Genomic DNA, 20463 nt, shown 5'->3' on the forward strand with positions numbered 1-20463 from the left:
ACTTAATGGGAATCGGTTCCAATTAATCACATGACGAGACAAGGGTTTCAGAAAACACGCACTATATTTATAACCACATTTTTCAGAATCTGTAACTGTTTAAAAATTTAGGTGTTCGGAAGGAGTGTAAATTCTCATGCAGCACAGGAGGTTCCAACCACTATCTGACAGGAATTAGGAAGAAAATTTCTCCACGCATGGATTATTTAATATTAATCACCTACTCATCTTTGCAGTGGAGCCTTTCACGTAGGTAACATATTAAAACAAGATGGACCGACCATTGGTCTGATCCAGTGTGAAAGTTCTTACGTGCTGCTGCTTAAGATTTTCCCCAAAGCACTGAATTTTATTTTACCTGATACTAGTTCATACAGAAGTGAAGTAAAAAAAGGGGAGGGGGGAGGAGAAAGAGCAGGGGATGATAGTCTTTGTCAGACTGGTGTGTGTGTGGGTGGGAAGGTGAGTGTATGCCTGTAATAGGGCTTCCAAAAATGAGGTCTATGATGTTACAAATTTTCAGTCATTTTGTGTCATAAATAAAAGGATGGAGGAATCCTTCGATTTCCTACAGGAAGGCGTTCCTTTGTACTGTGGCTGACACTGCTGAGCTCATAGTTTTCTACATAGCTGCTGAAGATGGAGACTGAAGGTAATGAGAAGAACTTCAAGGGCACTGTGCTTTATATCTAAGTTTTAAAGAGAAAGGGTTACCCCCACTGTGTCCTTTTCAACTATTATTTCTTTTTTTCTTTTTCGCAAGTTAAGAAAATATTTTGAAAAGTCTACCTGAACGCACCTGAAACGACACCTGTGAAGAAGACATTTGTGAAAAGCAATTTATATATAACACATTGCTTAAATCAAAATGTTGGCTGAGGTTTACATTCATTACTAAAATGAATGCCTTGAAACAGTTCTGTTACTTCATGCAGGAAGCCTATGGAAAAATCAGAAATTCATTGGTTTCTCCTTTGTAGGCACCTTTTTATCTTCTCTGTATGTGTCCTCCCTCTTTTCATGAATCTTGCCTCAGGCACTCCTTCTGGGCTTCTATTTTTTCTCTTCTATCTCTTTCCTCCCCCCAACTACTAGCTCTTCTTTTCCAGCTCTAGCTCAGTAACCTTGGGTTTGCATTAATTTTCCTTTCCAAAAAACATTCAGGACTATCAACATTATCGTTAATGATATATTTTATCATTTTATTAACAATCTTTCACTACGCATCTGCTGTACTGCTGAAGTCGATTAGGAAAATAAGTACCTTCCTGTGCATGAGCAGCAAATTGGCTTACCTCCAGAAACAGGTGTTCCCCAGGAAGCGTTTCCCCTAAAATACAGCTTAAAGCATTTTTGAATACTACTGATCCTATTTACTGGGTCCTTCATTGCCTTCACAGCGTTCATTTCCTATACCAAATGCTCCCATAAGTGATGAATCGGTGGAGCCAGCAGTTCCTGTGAAAAGATTTGCACTTGTTTACTGGAGGGGAGCCCACATCATCTGTTATCCACAGACTCTCCTCAAGGGTCATCATTAGCTATAAGTCAATAGAAAATAAAGAGCCCATTACTTCCTATACCCCACACTCCAGCCACGCATAAGTGAGCTCTTGAAGTCTTTCCAGAGACTTAGGAACCTTCCAAAGCAGTGACCCAGCAACTGCCTGGGCCCTGAGGACACCCCCAGCCATCCATGCCCGTGCCCAACCCCGGGGGCCTCCCTCACGCTCCCCCAGGCATGGGCCCCCATTTCAGCCCAACCCCAGGGCCATCAGTCCCTGCCCCATGATGCCGCAGCAGTGCCAGGCTCCAGCCCCGCCAAGGCCCTGCCCCTGCCCACCACGGACCCTCCAACTCCAACCCACGGGCAACCACCTAGCCTATCCCCGCAGTGGTGCCTAACGCCTTGGGCTGCTCCAGCTGCTCTGCTCCCTTGCAGGGTGGTGGGACAGGCCCTGGCGGTGAGGCCTGGCCGTGCTGCCGTCGGGAGCTCTTGTCAGCATGAGCCCCTGGGAGCCTCTGGTCATGACCACCATAAAATCTATGCATGCCAGACACGCTGAAATGGCTGAAAACGCTCATTAACATTGATGGACTAAAGAAAAATTTCCAATGCCAGGCATGGAAAGTAGGACGTTCTCCTACCAAACAGGACTGACCTATTAAGTGAAGCACCTACCCCAGCTGCGGGCAGAAATAAATACAGATCTTTGGGAAGAAATAAAAGGGAAAAGTTGAACAGGATTTCAACAGCGTGAAGGAATTGCAGCCATCAGCTCTTCAGCTAGCAAGTTCATTTTCCAGCTCCAGTTCAGTTCAAAAATTTTAATTCTTGACTGCACTTGGTGCAGGCTTCATGAAGCCGCTCCCCGTGAAGTCTGCACTTCTGAGCTGCACAGGCAGCAGGACTCATCCCAGGAAAGTGTCTGAAAAAGCCCTCTCAAGTGCTACAGAATAAGATGAGGCTCAATTCAGGGTTTGTACAATTGCAACTATCCAAATATCATTTGCTACTTATGTTCCACGACCTGGATCGCTGTCAGTCTTGCTTCATCCAGCAGTTTCTATACCAGTGGGAACACGCCGCCTGTCCAGGAGAGGGAAAGCAAACATCCACGGCACCAGCCAACTCCCTGAGACTGAGCCCCCTCCTTGGCCAGCCATCTCCCGTCCAGTGTCGAGGTCCCTCAACAGTGCAGAATTTGACCAACAACCAACACGAGCTATTTCTGCGGGAGTTCCCAGGCTCTGCTCGTAACTGGATGAAAACTGAGAGAGCAGCACGTTCCTACATTGGCTGGAGATCTCTTCCCCAGACCACCTGTCTTCCACTTTCTTTTCGGCGACTCTTCCCAAGAGAGCGGAGTGGTAGGGTCGTTGATCACTGTGCTGCCCCTCCACTACATTTCCAGACTCTCTGAGCTTCTTTCCAGTCCAGCTCCTGCTGCTCTGCTAACAGAAGTCATTTTCCGTCAGTGTTACACGGTGCATTGCGAAAGGTGAGTCTTTCATGTCCCCACCAGTGCCACCCCCCGCAGCTCCCCGTTGAGAGTGGGCCCTCCTCCCCAGGCAGCCCCCTGCCCCTGGCCGTGGAGAGCCCACATCAATCAAAGTGGCGGCAGGCAAGTACTTACCACCTCTGAATCAAACACTTTCCACTGTTACTTTCAAGTTTTACTAATGTTTATTAATTCCTGTTGATATCTTGCCAAATGCATTCTCTGGAGAATCACAAAATAATTAGAAGGTGTCCTCTCTCTCTCTGATTCCCTCCCCCTCCCTGCCCCCCGCTGAATGCTGCACGAACTCAATATTAAGGGAAAGTGTAATTCATTATCCACAAGCAGTTCACCACCCAAATACCCTGCCACCTGCACACGTCTATTTTCAGAAGCCTACTGAAGTACTCTGCCTCATAAAGTTATTCCCTTTAGAAGCGTGACAACAAAAAATTGCTCTGGAAACCTGAGGGTAAACGATGACTAACCCCTAACTCCAGCACTGGGGAAGGTGATAGGTCTGCATTTAATTTTATCTACTGGCTACAGCACAGCAAGGGAAGAGTTTACTCCCTTTAGTCTGGAGTCGCCACTATAACAGTAATAGCAGCAGCACTTAGGCAGCTCTTTCAATTTCTTAAGCACTTTGCATCCATTAACACTTTAATGCCTGTAATTCCACAAACAAGGGTAATAAAACGAAGAAAACTGAAGCAGCTTGCCACTGAGGACTCACCAAAGCCACAGTTATAATTCAGGAGCTCAAAATCTGTCCACACTTCTGTCTCCACAGTCTGGCAGTTCCTCAGATCATATTGCATTTGTTGTGTTTTTCCTACCATGTATAGATAACCCCTCATCTGCAAGTAAAAAAGTTAACTGGGTTATAACACGCAATCCAAATTGAAAAAAAAAACAACAAAAAATGCAAGAATGCAAGAAAACCTACACATGAATATAAAGAACAAAGTTAAGAATCTGCCCTATGGTCTGTAATTAGCTGTCAAAACGGACAGGTGTCTACTACTGTGTTATACAGACATTTTAAATATGGACTCTGCAGATAGGGGCTGGAATATACGTCACAAGGAGGCCATCACAATGGCCTTACTTTACATTTCTATTTGACCACTACCCAAAGGCATCCTCTACCTGTTCATAAAGACCTACCTATTCATTCAGACTTGAGTATAGAAAACATTTTCCATTCTCAGTGCTATAGATATCTTAATAGGAAACCCTCATGATTTTATTCTAACCCTAAAGGGGTAGGAGGACTGGATGTATAGCTCAGAGTCAAGATTGCTGGTGAAGAAGGTAACGTCTCCTGTCTTCTCATATGATGTCAGAGAATGACCTACCAGTTCTGCCTGGCTCAACTTACATGTCAAAAGGGTCATCCCCGTAGATCTGTCCTGATCAAAGTGGATTGCATCTCTCTGCTTATTGCCTTTTACTAATCTATTATTCAAGTCTACCTGGTGAAACTGAGTGGCAGAGTGATAGCTGTATCAGGATAACTACCTCCGTGTACAGTCTACTCCAGAAAAAATAAAATAGTTTTCCAGAGCATTATGTCTCTGCTTCCAATAGGTATTCCAATAGGTAGGGCAACAGGTATTCTGAAATACAGTGACTTTTATTCTACTGTGGATGATTTCCATAGATAAGTATTCCAGGACAACTATAAAGAATAGTTTATTCCTATACAGGTAAATAAGTCTTAAGCTTCCTGTAAATTTATCACACAGTTCTACAAACAGAAAGCAAGCTTATGGTATTGCCAATAAGCCTTTCATATCACCTCTTCGACACAAAACCAACCTTTTCTGATGCTGTCCACAAAACACAGGTAGAGATGTGAAACAGCAATAGAGCATGACCAGTTTATTCTGTTTTGCAGCTCACTGTTAAACCTTTATGTGCTGACAGTAAACTCTGCTGCACGCTCTGTGGATAATAACAAGAGGCAAAAACAGGATTCTGCTACTGCTGGAGAAATGATGACTTTCAACAGTGAGACAGAGCAGGGGACGTAGAAACACAGAGAAAATGGTTTCTCCCAAATTAACAATGCTTTCCTTAATACTACAACAACACAGTTTCAGTTACTCTGGAACTTCATTTCTAAAACAATGAGTTTCTTTCTTACTCATTCTCTAGGAAATGCAGAGCACTTGTTTTGTTAGTAAAGCAAATTCATGAATTTTGGTCAAGTTATTTAGTACATTATTTTTAATTCATCTGGCCTCAGCCAGATCAGGAAAGTCTGGCAATAACCTCTGGCATGACAAGGACACAGTTGCATGCCATGTGTTTACTATCACTCTAGGATAGAGCTATGTAACCTTTTTGGGTATTCCATGCTCCACATTGTATATGGAGTAAGCTCTATTGCAGGTCCATAGAATAAGTGATTCCAAAAGCCAGAAAACAAAAACCTCTTACTATTCCTTGCAACCACAAAGCTGTTATCCGTGAAGATTTGCTCATTTACTTTTATATTAAGGGCCAGTTTGTGTTCTGAAGGTTTAAGGGATAGACAGAAATGGCTGGAAAGGTAAACTGAGGCATTGGAGAAGGACTATCTTTTGTTGAAAGTCTCACAGCAATTCAAAAGCCTTGCTAATAATGTAAGCATGTCCTGATTCACTACCTGTGTCCTGCTAGCTAGGCCGCACTGTCTCCAAAAGAGATGCTTATTGTTATGAACCCCAAAGAAGAGCTACCATTCCTTCATACTGTACAGTTAAAATAATTGGCAAGCTGCTCTGAGGAGTGAATACAGCAAGGAAAGGCAACGCTCAATCCCCTATCCTTATCTTCCCGTTTGGAATATCTGTGGAGGCTACGCTTCCTACCAGCTCCAAAATCCAGACAGGACTGATGAGAGGAAAATCAAAGGCCCTTGTGTTTCTCTCAATTTGTTCCAGTACCCATACTAAAAGACTCACCTGAAGCAAATGAAGATATACACAGATGAGGCTAGGGTACAGAATTGTACCCAATGAACTGTATGGCCTTCCTTTCCATTTAGCACTGATTTTTGATCAGTGTTATGGTCTGCTCTTGGGTGATTAATGAAAGCTTTGAGCTTGTATAATAATTTGGCAGCATTCTCTAGGTGACAGAGTGTCTCATTTATTGATTCATTTAATTTCTCTCTGGGCATTTCCTGAATATGTATCCTCAGCGGATCTGAGCAGGCTAATGGTATCTTTCCATGTCATTGGTCAAAATGGCTAAGAAATGCTTAGCTTCTTCATTATACCTTTCTCCTGATGAGGAGCTGTTTCTTTTATGCAAAATGTTAATGCATCATTACTTTATAATTGAAATATGTATGTCGGTGAGGTTTTCTTCTTTCAGCCAGCTATTTAAAATAGCTAGCAATATGTGATGTATACTTTTAGAGGCTGTCAGGCAATGCTATTTTTGATGATACAGTATGTCTGTTTTCCCTTACCCTGTAGGAAGACATCGATACTGGAACAAATGTATTTTCCACCCAAATGTGATGTCTTTGGGAAACATCAAGAGAAGTAACAATACATACACAGAAGAACTGCACAATTTAACAGTCTCTGTCACAGGCTTCATTCTTTAACTGAAAGAAAGAAAATCTTTCATAATTAATTTTATCAAGGAAGTTCACATCTTATTGACTCTTAATCTATTCCTGCCCTCTCCAAACTCAGTGGCAGGTTTGGTTGCTTTCAATTAGACCTCATGCACTTCTCTTATTAGTGTTGTTGCTGTTATTGGATCAGAAAGAGCAGTCTTCTAATAAGTTAGCGTTCTAATACCGGTATCAGTGTGACAACATAGCAGGGAGAAGCTATAATTTGTGAGCTGGTTTGTTGTGAGATAGCTGTAGGTGTATGGAGTAGGCGTATAATACAAGCACCAGGACTGTGTTGTGATTCATGTTATAGATCTTAATATAAACTAAGAAGGAAAACACGTTTATTAAGAACCAGTATATGCCTATCCCTTGCGGGGACATACAAGAAGTAGAGGAGGGAGAAAGCTCTTCTCATGTGGCTGGTGCAGTTCCCCTTCCCAGCCACCCAAGGAGGGCAGGGAGGCTCTGAGATATGACAGGGTGCTCTCTCTAGCTCGTGCTCTTGGTGCCAGCAACTAACATTGGGCCAAGTGTGTTCATAGGTGCCCTGACTTGGCTGTTCAGGACGGGATGCAATGGACAGCTTAAGCTCAGATTTGCACTTCACGTACAACTTGAATTGTTCTGCATTAAAAAAAAATACGAATGGGAAGATTGTTAGTAAAACAAAATAAAATCCCAGAAGGACAGTGCCACAAGCTGGATGCTAATGTCTTTTGGAACAGTAGCTGGCACAGGCTAAAGATCTCCCAGTTCCTGCAGTAAAGGGAAGGGTCAGGATCTGGCCATGACATAAAAGCCCTTCAGTGTAACGGTGTTGGTTCAAATCCAGCACAGCACATTATCCTGTGATAATGACGAGGTATATGATGACATATAGAAAGCAAGTAGGTGCTTGCAATTTGGTCACCTCCTACTGGACCGAGCATTTGCATCACAAAAAGGCCGTAGGTTGGCAAATCCAGCAAGGTTATCCCAAAGCCACGGGGCCTGCTCCCCTCCAGTCCCATCCTGAATGATCTGACAAAAACTGCCCCAATGACTGTGTCCTGGCAGACAGAGAATGAGCCTCAGGAGCAACATAGCCTATTGGAAAGCAAGTTGCTCTAATTCTGGCTGCTGAAGTTTAAATATTGCTCCTAATTAATCCCAGCTGAACCTCCACTGACTTCTCCGGAGTTAGAGCAGGAAGGAGTTTAACTCGTTGTATCCCAAAAAACAATAGCTGAACCAGAAGCCAAATGAGAATTTGTTCCTCATTGGTGGCAAGTAATGAAACAGGGCTCAGAAGAAACCTCCTGTAAGAAGTATCGGTGGTCACACATCTCCCAAAACACAAGCACTGCTCTTTCCTGGCATAGTGACCTGCTGCTAAATACTGGCTTTTCAGGCAATGAACAGCAAAATAAATCAGCAGGATATTCAAGATTCTAAATAATTATAATCTCAGGAGTCAAGATATTATAAATTTAATACTGACCCAAAGTATAACTGTAGCTCTGAAACCTTTAGACACTGCAACCCTGTAGCAGGGACTCTTATCACACAGAATATGTTCATAGTGAATTACACCTTATCTGGATCCATTTTAGATAAGAACTCATCCTAAAGGTGACAAGGCAACTAAGTACAGCCAACAGCTCTTTCTCTCCTATTCTTGGTGTTCAGCATTGACAGGTTTTCACCCAGCTGGTGGGAGAGCAGAGGACTTGACTCCAAGGCAGGAGTTACATGACTGTCTCCCAGTTCAGCAAATGAACCATCAGGTGCCTGCTCAGCTTCATTACTCTACATGTGTATCATCAAGAACCTTATTGTTATTTGTGGCATAGCAATATTCAGACCAAAGTTCCTGTATGCTGTTTAAAAACAGTGAGAGATATTGTGCTTAAATGGCCTTGGAGCTTAAAAGAAAATATTGCTAATATTTCAGTGATGCCTCCACACTCACTGGAGTCTGTTTCTGTATTACACAGGACTGTAACAGAGTTGCATCAAACTGATTTCGGGCAAGAATTGGGTGAAATGTTTTCATCCTGTCAATGTTCTTCACTTAAGATGTGGCCTGAATTGAGCTATAGATGAGAGAAAGCTCTGCTATTTGCACAGGAGTGGATATCTGCAAATTTGTGGTTGGTTGAATATGAAAGTTGCATGCACCACAAAGATATGTGTGACTGCAGATGTGAACATCCTTACAAAATTTCCAGACTCCTCCACCAACATAAAATTTCACCACAAATGAATTTTGTCACTTAAAAATTGCCAGGTTCATAATTCTTTGGAGGTATTGGTACAGACAGTCCCACAGCACTAGCTGAACTTCCTTTCTAGGAAGGTCATCCCTAACTGTTCAAAAATAGCTGAAGAGTCTTGGCCCTTGGTTTGTCTTGCAGAGCTGCAGTATAGTAAACGGTGCCAGCTGCTAGAGAGCACCATCATGCTGCTGCCAAAGCTGAAGGTGAAGAAACTGCAGTGAAGAATGACCTGCGTTTTGTATTTAATGTCCCTTTTTGGTGTCTCGGTCAGCTCCTCCTGCAAGAGCAGAGCCAGGGGCTCATAGGGGATGGGAGGAGTGTGAGAGGAGAAGATGAGCTGCAAAAGGCATGGAGGATTTTAAGTCCTGGGGCAAGGAGAAAGTTATGAAGTGCTGGGGTGGGGAATCAGGAGCCCATAGGAGAAGGGATGTTTTCACTGCAGAGAAGGGGGAAGGGCTCGTGAAAATGTTGTGAAAAAGTGAATTTTTGGGCTGCAGATTTATCCAGAGTGGCATAGATGTAGTCAATCTGTTCCACAGCTTGCAAGATATCTTCCATGTACAGCTTTTCACTCTGGGATGGGGAAAACACTTAGCTGTGTGTCATATAGCTGCAGAGGTAAACAGTCTAACAACTGATCTAATATTTGGCTTCTGCAATTCTATGCCTACCTTTTCTTTCCTTTTTTAATCTAGAGTTATTTCTACTTTTATGTATGTACAGGTTAGTTCCAAATTCTGTACATATGGTGGTTTTCTATATTATATATCTGGCACATATGGCATATGTGTACATATGGTGGTTCACAAGCTTCTTTGGCCAGTGAGCAAAACTCAGGTGTGTTTCCACTTCTAAATGATTCTGCACCCAAAATTTCTGAATGATATGCTATATGAAACAGTGTCCCTGTGCCACTTCCTATCAACATGGGCAGTAGAGGGAGCACACATGAGACGCTCAGTAAACACAGGTACATGCAGCACAGTGGATGTACTTTACACTTAGCACAATTGCTTACAAGATCCGATTCTCCAATAGGCAGCTTGCCACTTTAGCTGTTTTATTGTATTATTCCTTCACAAATGAGTTTCTCTTTTTTTCAGGGAGCTGTCACTATTAATTTCTGTAGAAGAGTGAGCTGAGTCAGTTATTAGATCATCCATTCACCCCCCTGCACCTTATGGGATTAGTCAGGAAACAGAGAGCACACATAATTGGATTTTGGGCTTTGAGTCTCTTGTGCATAGCTCAGATCACTGAAAGGACCACTGCAACTTAATTACTTCCTGAAGCCAAGAAGGCAAGTGCTGAGTAGGGAGGATCTGCATGTTCCTCAAAGTCCCCACCAGCAGTCAGCATCTACTTAGAAGTGCTTTACTGGTTCTTTTTCTGCCAGGAAGTAAGCTGCATCACATCATTATATGGGTCAAAAGACTTTTTCTTCACATTTCCAAGCCCCTTAGCATGCTAGAGTGAGTAAAAAACTTAATTTATCTCAGTAATTTAGCATTACACATTTCCACAGCTACTTGCAGCCTTCCTTGTATTTCCCCATGATGTACCTATACACGCGTATACAATTTTTTTTCAGTTGTACGAAAGTAAAATTTCTATGACAGAGGCATTTGTTTTACGCAATACATTTGATGGAGCTGTTGCTCTAGAAACATTTCTAGCAGCCATTCTTAACCATGTGGCCAGTTACCTGACAAAATAGCTATTGAATTTGACCTGGCTGTGTTTGCACACTCATAGGCCATTTTCTGTGCAAGATGACCAGATCCAAACATATAACTGAGTATTAACAGATCATACACAAAGCAAGTGAAATTACCATCTCTGTATGACAAAAGCGCATACCAAAATAGCTCATCGTAAATATGCTGCTGTGGTGGGCCAAACTTTTTCTCTATATGATCCAGTTACTTCACAGGAGTTGTATCAAAGATTTCCCATTCACCTGGCATCACCAGTCCCAAAGAAAGGATTAGATTTAAAGGAAGAAGGAGTTTACAAATTCATTGCCACATCCTGAAGCATTCCGCAAAGTTAGGACGACGTTCCATACAGGGTCCACGTAAGCTGGTGGTTTACAGGTCCCTTCTTTCTAACCCCAACTCTTCCCATGACAGAATTAATTTGAGCAGCAACTACCAGAACAAAGACACTCTCCTCTGGAAATATCATCCCCGTCTTAACACCAGTCCCCTCCAGTCCTATGGAGGACTACGGGATTCAGAAATAAACCATATTCTTCACTCCTATCTTGTGCAACTATCATCTTAGCCTTAGGTCCATCAGTGAGCCTGACCCACCAGCAAATTACCACAGTCCCCTGGAACCAGTAAACCTCAACCTCCCTTCATGGGCTTCAAGGATTCAGAAGCGAATCACATCCATTATGCTCATTTTCCAGAGCTGTCACTTACCTGCAACTCTACTTTTTCCTAGCAGAGGGACTTGCATCCTATCCAAACTCCATATGTAACACTGACTTGCAGAAATCATGGCTTTACTTCTAGGCATTTACTGGATTCCAGAAGGAATTATTTTCCCACTCCCACCTTCTCTAACAATAATCTTAACCCTAACCCTTTCTCTGGCAGAGTGCCCTGGTCAGCTTACAAATCGCATACTCAACACTGACCTGCAGGAACAAGAACTTTTATCCTAAGTTTATGGGCCTTTCGGGACTGATCAGTGAATCATTACAGTGCAGTCTCTACCTCCCACAGCCTAATCATAACACTCATCCGAAGCTTTTTTGTCAGAGCGAACACAATATTAGTAATGTCAGTACTGTTTGTCTACTTTGTCAATGTTTGTCTACTCTGGGTAGGCAGTTGGGGAAGGGCAGTTGCCTCCAACTTCATATTTCTTGTTCCTCCACTTCTATTTCCCGAAGTTTGTTTTAAAAATTAAATTAGTGGTCTTGAAAATGTGACAAGCTGACTGGGCAGAAGTGAAATTCTGACAGCCTCGCTTGTCTAGGCTCATCTTTACTAAAGCAGAGAAGACACATCCTTGCTGCTGATTAACTGCAGAAAGTGGAAAGTGTCAAGGGTAAAAGTATTTCAGCCCCCTACAAGCCCTTCAGAACTTAGACTTTTTTGCAGGAACTCCTGAAAATGTTTAGGATGGTATTTTCCTATCAGGATCTAGACTCGCACTCCTAGCTTAAAACCGCTCCAATAATTCAGCTATAGCTGTCTCTGACAGCTTTCCAAAGGAAGTTTATCACCACCTGAATGCAATACGAGCCTCATGTTGGAAATTAAATATTGCAACAGCCCTCCTGTGGTTTTCAATAAAGAGGGTCAATCTAAAGTGGAGAATCATTTTCCAAACTTGTGGGAAACATCTTGTTAATAAGCAGAATACAAGCATAAGACTCAGTCATAAAAGCTCAAAGTCTGAGTAGGATTTTTTCTGCAAATGCTCATGGCAAATAAACTCCCTCCCTTTTAATTATTCACCAGTCAGTCAAGTCCAGATACAGAATATCTTAGCAAGAACTTGTTCGGTGGGCACAAAAATCTTTCATGACCTTTACAAGCTCTGGTGCTGTCCTCATGTGGAATGCCTTGAGAATACAGATGTTGTTGCCAGAGTCCATTTTGCACCTTTGCTCATGTAGGGCTGGGACTGAATTTTTGCAGAATCACAAACTGCTAATTAAGCAAATATATTTATATTTGCTCCTTTTCCCAAGGACACAGTATTTCATTGATCAAGCTCACAAATTTTTAAAGGGAGTTGGATGTGTATGGAGCATCTATTGCATCACTGTGTGCTATAATGCAGATTCTCAGATTAAATGTGACATTTACTGCTCTGAGGCTATAAGCAGAGTTCTCTGGTCATCTCTATTTCAAACTCAGTTATGTGTCAGGAGTGTTACTTGTCCTCAGAGTAACAAAACAAAACAAAAAAAAATCCCTAAATTCTCAGGTGCCCGAAAGTATACCTTACTACCCACAAGATTTTGAATAAGCACACAGTACGGTCCAGTAGCAATTTGATGTAAAGTCTTAATATCAGAAGAAAAGTTTCAGACTATAAAAATGTCTGTTTCTAATTTACCTTGACAAAAAGTGTGCCTATATTTCCAAATCCCTACGTTGCAGAAAATATCTGCAAAACTTGATTTATTAATAAAATGAGAGGTAGGATCAATTGATCTATATATTGGACACACTCAGCATTAAGACACAAATTTCATGTTGGGCCAGAGGCAGAGAAATTTAAGATTTCAGTAGAAAGGTTTTAATTTTTCTTAAAGACAAAACCAAATCAACTGTAATGTCTTTATGCAAAACATAGGAAGATGGAACAGTGCTCATTTTAATAAACACACCCAGCTAATGAGCTTAAACCAAAGCTGATGTACTATTTTCTAGAAATATCCCATAGCAACAAGTTTGAAAAATGTTAAGATGCAAATAATTGCATATGTTTCTATACTTACCATAAGGAGTCATTCATTGATTTCAGTTTCCATTTATTCACTCCTGCCGCACACCAAATGAATCTATTCCATCAAACAGGTTAGATACAAAACAGTAAAGAAAATCTGAACGACTAGCAAACAGACATAACTGGACAAAAAAAAAAAAACCCAAAAACTATCTGTCCCTTGCAACAGCAGCTAAAGATCTTGTCCCTAAAGCTGAAAGACAATAGATTTTCTCCAGGAGAACCTTGCAAGAAGAGTGGAAGAAAACATCCAGGACACATCAATCATCTGGTCTTACAAAATTTCAGTCACTCTGGATTAAAGATGCGTACAAACCCAAGAACGTTGTAGCTTCAGACATACCCTCTGGACTTTGAGCACCTGTTTAACTTAGCATTCAGTTCACACAGATCATCTTGGTCAATCTTTAAGAGGTACTCCCACTTACTCTATAGTTACACATTAATATTGATTTCTTATGTATATGTGAGTATTCCAAGGTTGAACAGGTCAATCTTTTTATGGTATTACATGTGGAATATACAAGGCTCACTCTCCTACGTGTATTTTCACTCTGATGTATGTTAACAGAATCACAGAACAGCGGAAGCTGGAAGGCACCTCTGGAGATAATAGGTCCAACCCCTCCTGCTCAAGCTGGGTCAGCCAGAGCAGGTTGCACAGGTCAGCTAGAGCAGGCTGTGCCTAGCTGGGTTTTGAATATCTCCAAGGACAGGGACTTCACAACCTCTCTGGGCAACCCATTCCAGTGTTCAACCACCTGCACAATAAAAAAAGTGTTCTCTTATGTTTAAATAGAATTTCCTGTATTTTACTTTGTGCCCATTCCTTCTTGTCCTGTCACTGAGCACCACTGTGATCCTGTTTATATATCAGCCACTGCCTTTAGGGATGGAAGAGACTCCCACTCACCAGCAATGGGCAAGGGGTCATATAAAGAGGCAAATAAAGTTAGTCAGTCCTGTCATCAAACATCAGGGAGTCAAGTGGGGAGTCAAATGGACAATTTAAGTTAACGCAGAAAGCACTCTTGAGACCTTTCATTTTAAGTCAGTTTTCAACACTGGGTTCAGTGCTGCCTCTGTATTAAAAAGTTTGTCCTCCCTTCACCCACAAAGTCAGCAGCCCCTTAAGAAAAGGTGATTCCTGATCTGATAATACTGAAAAGGAATGAAAAGTGACAAGATGATCTACCAGCTTTTGTTCCAGCAATATGAATAATTAAAGACACTTCTACATGTAACAGAATCCGATGATAAACAAGTCTATGGATATTGGTGAAAAATAGCTGTTCTGTGGTGCTGAAGTACCTTTTTCAGGTGCGCGGGTCTCCAAAGCTCATTTGGGAAGGAGCTAAACAGGGATTTGAGGAGCTAGCGCAGAAGTCACAGCATCCAGGCCCTTTCCAATTCTTCCAACGAGTCACTCAGTGATGCTGGGAGATCACTTTGACTCTAAAGGACAAACAAGGATAGATTAGCAGAGAGTGCCTGCAGAAGCCCACTGAAGTCAGAAGAGCTGCAGTAAGTAATAGCAATTGAGATTTAATTTGTTCCTTTTTGCCCTCTCTGAGATTTCTTCATAGTTTTCAGAGTCTACCCTTTCTCTTCTTGTTAAACACAGGCTTTATGGGAGGAATGACAGAAAGAGTGAACAACTCATCTCAAGGCAAGTGAATGACCTGACTAAACAGTCCATGGAAGCAAAGAAAGAAGGACTTCATAAGATGAAAGGAAAGAGAACAGTCCCCTTCTTTATCACACTGCCTACACCAGGTTTCCCTTTAATTGAGGTGAAAGACCAGCCCTATAATACTAATTGTGCCGTAATTATCTGCGGTGTGCACTTAACATCTGCCTGTACCGGAATAATCAATACCATTTAATGTTTTTTACCTTTTCCCCCTTTATGTGGCAAGTTCTGTTTCTCTTCACCTTACAGCCCAGTTCCCATTATCTTTGCTGAAATCTCAGTTTGATCAGATCTGTCCAGCTTGATCAGATCTGAGATCTGATCTCAGTGTGATCTGAGGCTGTCGGCACTATGCTAATCACGTGAGAATCACAGAGTGGTTGAGGTTGGAAGGGACCTCTGGAGATTGTCTAGTCCAACCCCCCTACTCAAGCAGGGTCCTCTAGAGCATGTTGCCCTGGATTGTGTCCAGACAGCTTTTGAATATCTCCAAGGATCGAGACTCCACAACCTCTCTGGGCAACCTGGTCCAGCGCTCTGTCACCCTCCCAGTCAAGAAGTTTTTCCTCAGGTTCAGATGGAACTTCCTGTGTTTCAGGTTGTGCCCGTTACCTCTTGTCCTGTTGCTGGGCACCACGGGGAGGAGTCTGGCCCCATCCTCTTGGCACCCTCCCTTCAGATATGCATACACATTGATAAGATTGCCTCTCAGTCTTCTCTTCTCCAGGCTAAATAGGCCCAGCTCTCTCAGCCTTACCTAACAGGAGATGCTCCAGAAGGTAAAGACACAGTATTAACCCATAAAACACAGGCAAATAAAACACCACTAGGCACTAGGGCTGAACCCGAAGTGAGAGAGTCTGACTGCAGTGGAACTGATCTCTCTCTCTTTTCATACAATTATGCAACAATAAATCAATCCAATGTTTCCATTAGTTGAGTGTCCAGCAAATGAAACTGGTTATTATATTCTGGAACCTGTATACCTGATATAAGGACAGCTGCACTAAACATTAGTTGCTGGTAGACCATCTGCAAGGCATGTCACTATAAATTGATTTATGGCAAATGGGAGCTAAAATTCTCTAGAGATCAAGTAAGTTAGGCTCACAATTTGAGAAGATTTTCCTCCTTAACCATTGCAGTTACTCTGAAGATTGGCAACAAAAAATAAACACAGATGTTCCCCAGTTTTGCATAGTGCTTGGTCATGGGCAAAATATAGTACGTCCGGAATCTAGTTTTGGTAAAAGGCCATGAGAACTCTGGGTACTTATCCAAGTGTTTGAATATGATCCCAATAGACCTTCCGCTCTAAGCAAGTCTTCTCCCAACAGGATTTCATCCAGAGCAACAAACTGAAATATTGCAAGAACAAACACAAAGCAGTCGGTATATTTACCAATAATTTTTATATTTGAAATTTGTGTTTATGCTGTTAACTATGTAGGTTATCAGGATTTTTCATACTCTGGAAAGGACACTTCAGATGCCCCAAAGCTATTTCTTTTAAAAACTCAAGTCAAAGTTTGAGAGCATTTTATGTTAACTGAAATAAACAGTATCAAAATAAACTAATTTTTCTGTTGAGGCTAGGCACTAGTCTGATCCCTGCCATGCTGCAATCAAGTTTAATATAACTGACTTATGCAAGCTAACTTCGAGGTGAAAGTGGAAATGGTGGCATTCTCTGAAAAGACGTGGATAAGAAGGAAAAATTTTTCTCCTAAATAATTCTGAGTTCAAAATAAGTCTCCATTAGCTCCTCTCCACAGTAAAATAATCAGATTCATAACTTTCTGCACCTCCCTGATAAGTTCTGAACTAGAAACATATAAAATACTGACAAAATCATAATGGTTCGCCCACATCTATATATTAATATCTATAGGCTCTCACTAAAATATGAAAAATCCTAGCAAGATTGTCCATGAAAGTCTTTACATTCACTGCCACCAGAAGCTGCAATTTCAAAATTGCTATATAGAGTTTAGCAAGAAAAACAAAATCAGGTACACTGAATTCAGAAAAGAGTAAGCTCTCTATTTCTATCTGCCTTTTTGAAATATTAAGTCATAAACTCTCAGAAATAAACTATGATTTCACAGATTATATAATTTAGGAAGCTGCATGAGAAACTGCAGGAAGCAACAATTCTATATTAAAAACAGCGCGCAAGGAAAGACAGTACGGCAGAAACAGCCAGACTTAATTGAACATATCAAAAGTGAAAAAAATTCTGGAGATAAGCTTAGTATTAAACACATGATTCTTTTGAGAAGTTGCAGGTGACAAAATATATCACAGCAGTAAATTGTGACCCTCCAAGAGGAAAGGAGCATTACTTATTACTCATTTCAATCCTTATCATTGGTTTTATTTTTGATAATATGAAGCATCTTTATGAGGGAGGCTTCCAGAGGCCTCAGCGCGCCCGTGGTGACATTAGGCTAAGTGAGAGATGTGTATAGCAAACTACAGTCCCTGGATCTGTAAGAACGCACTGCTGACCTGGCTCCAAGATAGGAGCACTCTCAAACCAATGGCCTCTTGCACACTCTGCTAACAACAGCAATTGCTTTCGCTTAAGTCAGACTTTCAGAGTTAGGAGGAATTCCTAAGCAGGATAAAGATTTATTGCATGCTGCTTATGTAAGCTGACTTTCTTCAGAAGAAACCTGCTGGAGGGTTTCTCCCATGTAGCTGAGGTGCTTCCCTCAGAACTGGTCTCTCCAGAGGCTCTGTCGCGAAAATTTAGCTTTCACACAGAGGCCCAATGGATGGCCACGGAAAATATGCTTAGTTTTAGTTTAGTACCAGGCCTGCTATTACATCCACTGACTCTCACTGTCTACTCCCGGCCCCCAAAATTCAACTACCTCAAGTATTAAACCTAGAATCTTAACGTTACAAAATTGCTTCGGAGAATTGTCACCAACTCAACAGGAGCTAATGAGGGCAGAGAGTTGTTCTAGTCACAGTTCTCCAGGAGACCATGGACTATAGTTAATTCATCACACAGAGAGCAAGGGGGAAATTAACATGTCTCAAATAAAAAACAGTTGAGAACGGGAAGATTTGGTTCTGGCTACAATTCTCTAGCTGTGTCCTGACACACCAATGCTATTATCTGTCCTCTCATTACTTATTCTTACCAAGTGCTAAAACCTCCCAGTCTTTTCTTTGCTGGTAACTTATCATTACTGGCAACTGGCCATCAGGTTAAAAATATCGAGTGGCAGTACCCCATGCTGCTTTCAGCTCAAAAACCTTTCTTACAAAAAGAAAAAAAAATCTAGTGACACAGTGTAAAATTCCTTCCTTTGACCATGTGTTTGACCTGAAGTTCAGTGATACTTCAGGGTCATAGGCACAGTTAGATGGGATTGAAAATGTCACAGAAATCCATGGAAACGTTACATTAAAACATCTGAAGAAGATGAATTATTATGTTCTTTAGAATAAAGTTACTTTAACTATGAAAACATTGCGAGTTCATTGACCTCTCCCACCCGTCTGAATCCCAGTAATGCTGTCTTACTAGAATTATTAAAGAGAATTCACAATTTATCTAAAGCACTGAAGATCTCTGTAGTTCACCGCTTAGACCTTTAGGAATCTTCATTTGTAGGTGGAGGTTCCACTTTTCCCTTCCATAGACAAAACCTCTTCTACATGCACTCTTAATGTGGGGCAGTTAAGTACTGTATACAGAGCCTGATGGTAGCATAACTCTTAAGAACAGATTTATTGGAAGTCTGTTCATTAACTTGTTCACAGAATTAATTAAATGAAGAGGCTGCTGATGAGATATCACAAAGATAGCCCAAGAGATTTGAGGTCTGGTCCTTTACACATAGCTCTTGGTGAAGTATAGATCGTATCAGGAAAAGAGCATATGTTCCCATATGTTTCTCCTACGAATGAAGTTCACTTTTCTGAACAGACTGTGATTGAAATTGTCACAAAAGTACACTCCATTCCCTGGCCGTAATCAGAGCATGTGTAGAGGGGAGCAAGGAATACAAGAGTAACTTCTTTCCTGCTGGGGAAGGAATGACTGACGAAGCGCTACGCTCCCAAATAGTTGACACTAACTAACATTCACTGGAAAAAGAATGAAGAAAGAAACTTCACAACAATGTCAAGAGCAGAATGCTTAAGGAGTCAAAACAAGTTTGTGAACAGGGCTGTGTAGACCCGTTAACTTGTTTAAAGTACATTTGTAATCAGGGCTGCTCACCTCATGACAGGTCCATAGGGGCATGAAAACGGCAGAGAAGGTCCAAGGTGGAAAGTCACCTATCTTAGTTATAGGGCAGGAGTACATCTGTCACCTGGATGAGAGAGCAAGAAATTCCTGAGGCAGGCAGGCTTCTCACCTGGGTGATTAGAAAAAGGCATCACCAAGTTATTCAAAGGACTCGGTCAACCTTAGCTAGCCAATCTAGGGTTTTTTTTTTTTTTCCACTCCTTCTTCAACAGAAGTTCTCCTTTGCCTCAAAATTACATTCTCTATCCCAATAAGAAAAGATGCATGATCTTATTTTCCATGAGCATTGTGAGAAATATTATTCACGTGATCATGCTTAAAAATAAACTCTTCTATGTTGTATGCTTGAAGGGGGAAAAAATTTCTTGAACACTGGTCATTTTTGCTGAGCTACTTTTGAGAGTTTTCAACCAATACTACTGTTTAGTGAAACCACTGTGAATCACAAGAAAAGATGTAAAATACCCTTCCTCCCACCTCACCAGCCTCCTGAGTATCCCCTTTCCCAAAAAGGGAAGTGACTAGAGTTTATGCTAAGCTAGAAGTATGTGACTACATCCTTTTAAGAGTGGTAAAAATGGGTGGGTAAAAGCCCAGTCACATAAAGCTATTTGAATTTTCACGCTAGGTCAAGCAAACTTGGGAAAGAGAAGATGGAAGTGAACCATCACCAGTATCCTGAAGAGTAAATACCTTGGGTTAGGGTGACCACTAGCTGCTACCTTGTATTTCTGAAATGGAAAATCCCCAGAGGTGATAATTGGGATAGATGCCAGGGGCCAGAAAAATCATCTCATGTTAATCCATGGCCACTACCATAATAGGGACAATAAGGGTCTTAAGCCCCATATAGGATCCATAGGTACCAGTTCACAGTACCTCTAACGTTACCCTCCCCCCCCAGTACTGCACTGCATGCGTTATTGTGTGTACAAGCCCATATAGTCACAATCCGCAGGACCAGATCTGGACAGAGGAATGACAACCCTTCGACAACAGGCATCAGGAAAAACTCTCTTCCAAATACTGAAGGTCGTTTACTGGTACCTTTCATTTCTTGTTTATAAATTAGGATTCAGAGAATAAGGTATATTACGTTTCAGGCACAAAATGTTTCCTGATTCTGAAGGGCTTAC

The 20463-nt window shown here is 41.6% G+C and overlaps 1 long non-coding RNA gene across 2 annotated transcripts; it reads right to left on the reverse strand.

Moving 5' to 3' along the window:
* Positions 1 to 1230: 1230 nt before the first annotated feature.
* On the reverse strand, positions 1231 to 19432 carry LOC104152501 (uncharacterized). 2 transcript variants are annotated; one of them, XR_011139722.1, is made up of 6 exons: positions 19298 to 19432; positions 14673 to 16412; positions 13354 to 13416; positions 3739 to 3862; positions 2183 to 2955; positions 1231 to 1458 (listed from the first exon to the last, which is right to left on the reverse strand). It is a non-coding gene; the product is annotated as an uncharacterized lncRNA (long non-coding RNA). The 2 variants fall into 2 exon arrangements; XR_695973.2 differs by lacking the exons at positions 1231 to 1458; positions 2183 to 2955 and adding an exon at positions 3147 to 3224.
* Positions 19433 to 20463: the final 1031 nt, after the last annotated feature.

Source organism: Struthio camelus, chromosome 2 (assembly GCF_040807025.1).
Source record: "Struthio camelus isolate bStrCam1 chromosome 2, bStrCam1.hap1, whole genome shotgun sequence".
Lineage (NCBI taxonomy): Eukaryota > Metazoa > Chordata > Aves > Struthioniformes > Struthionidae > Struthio > Struthio camelus.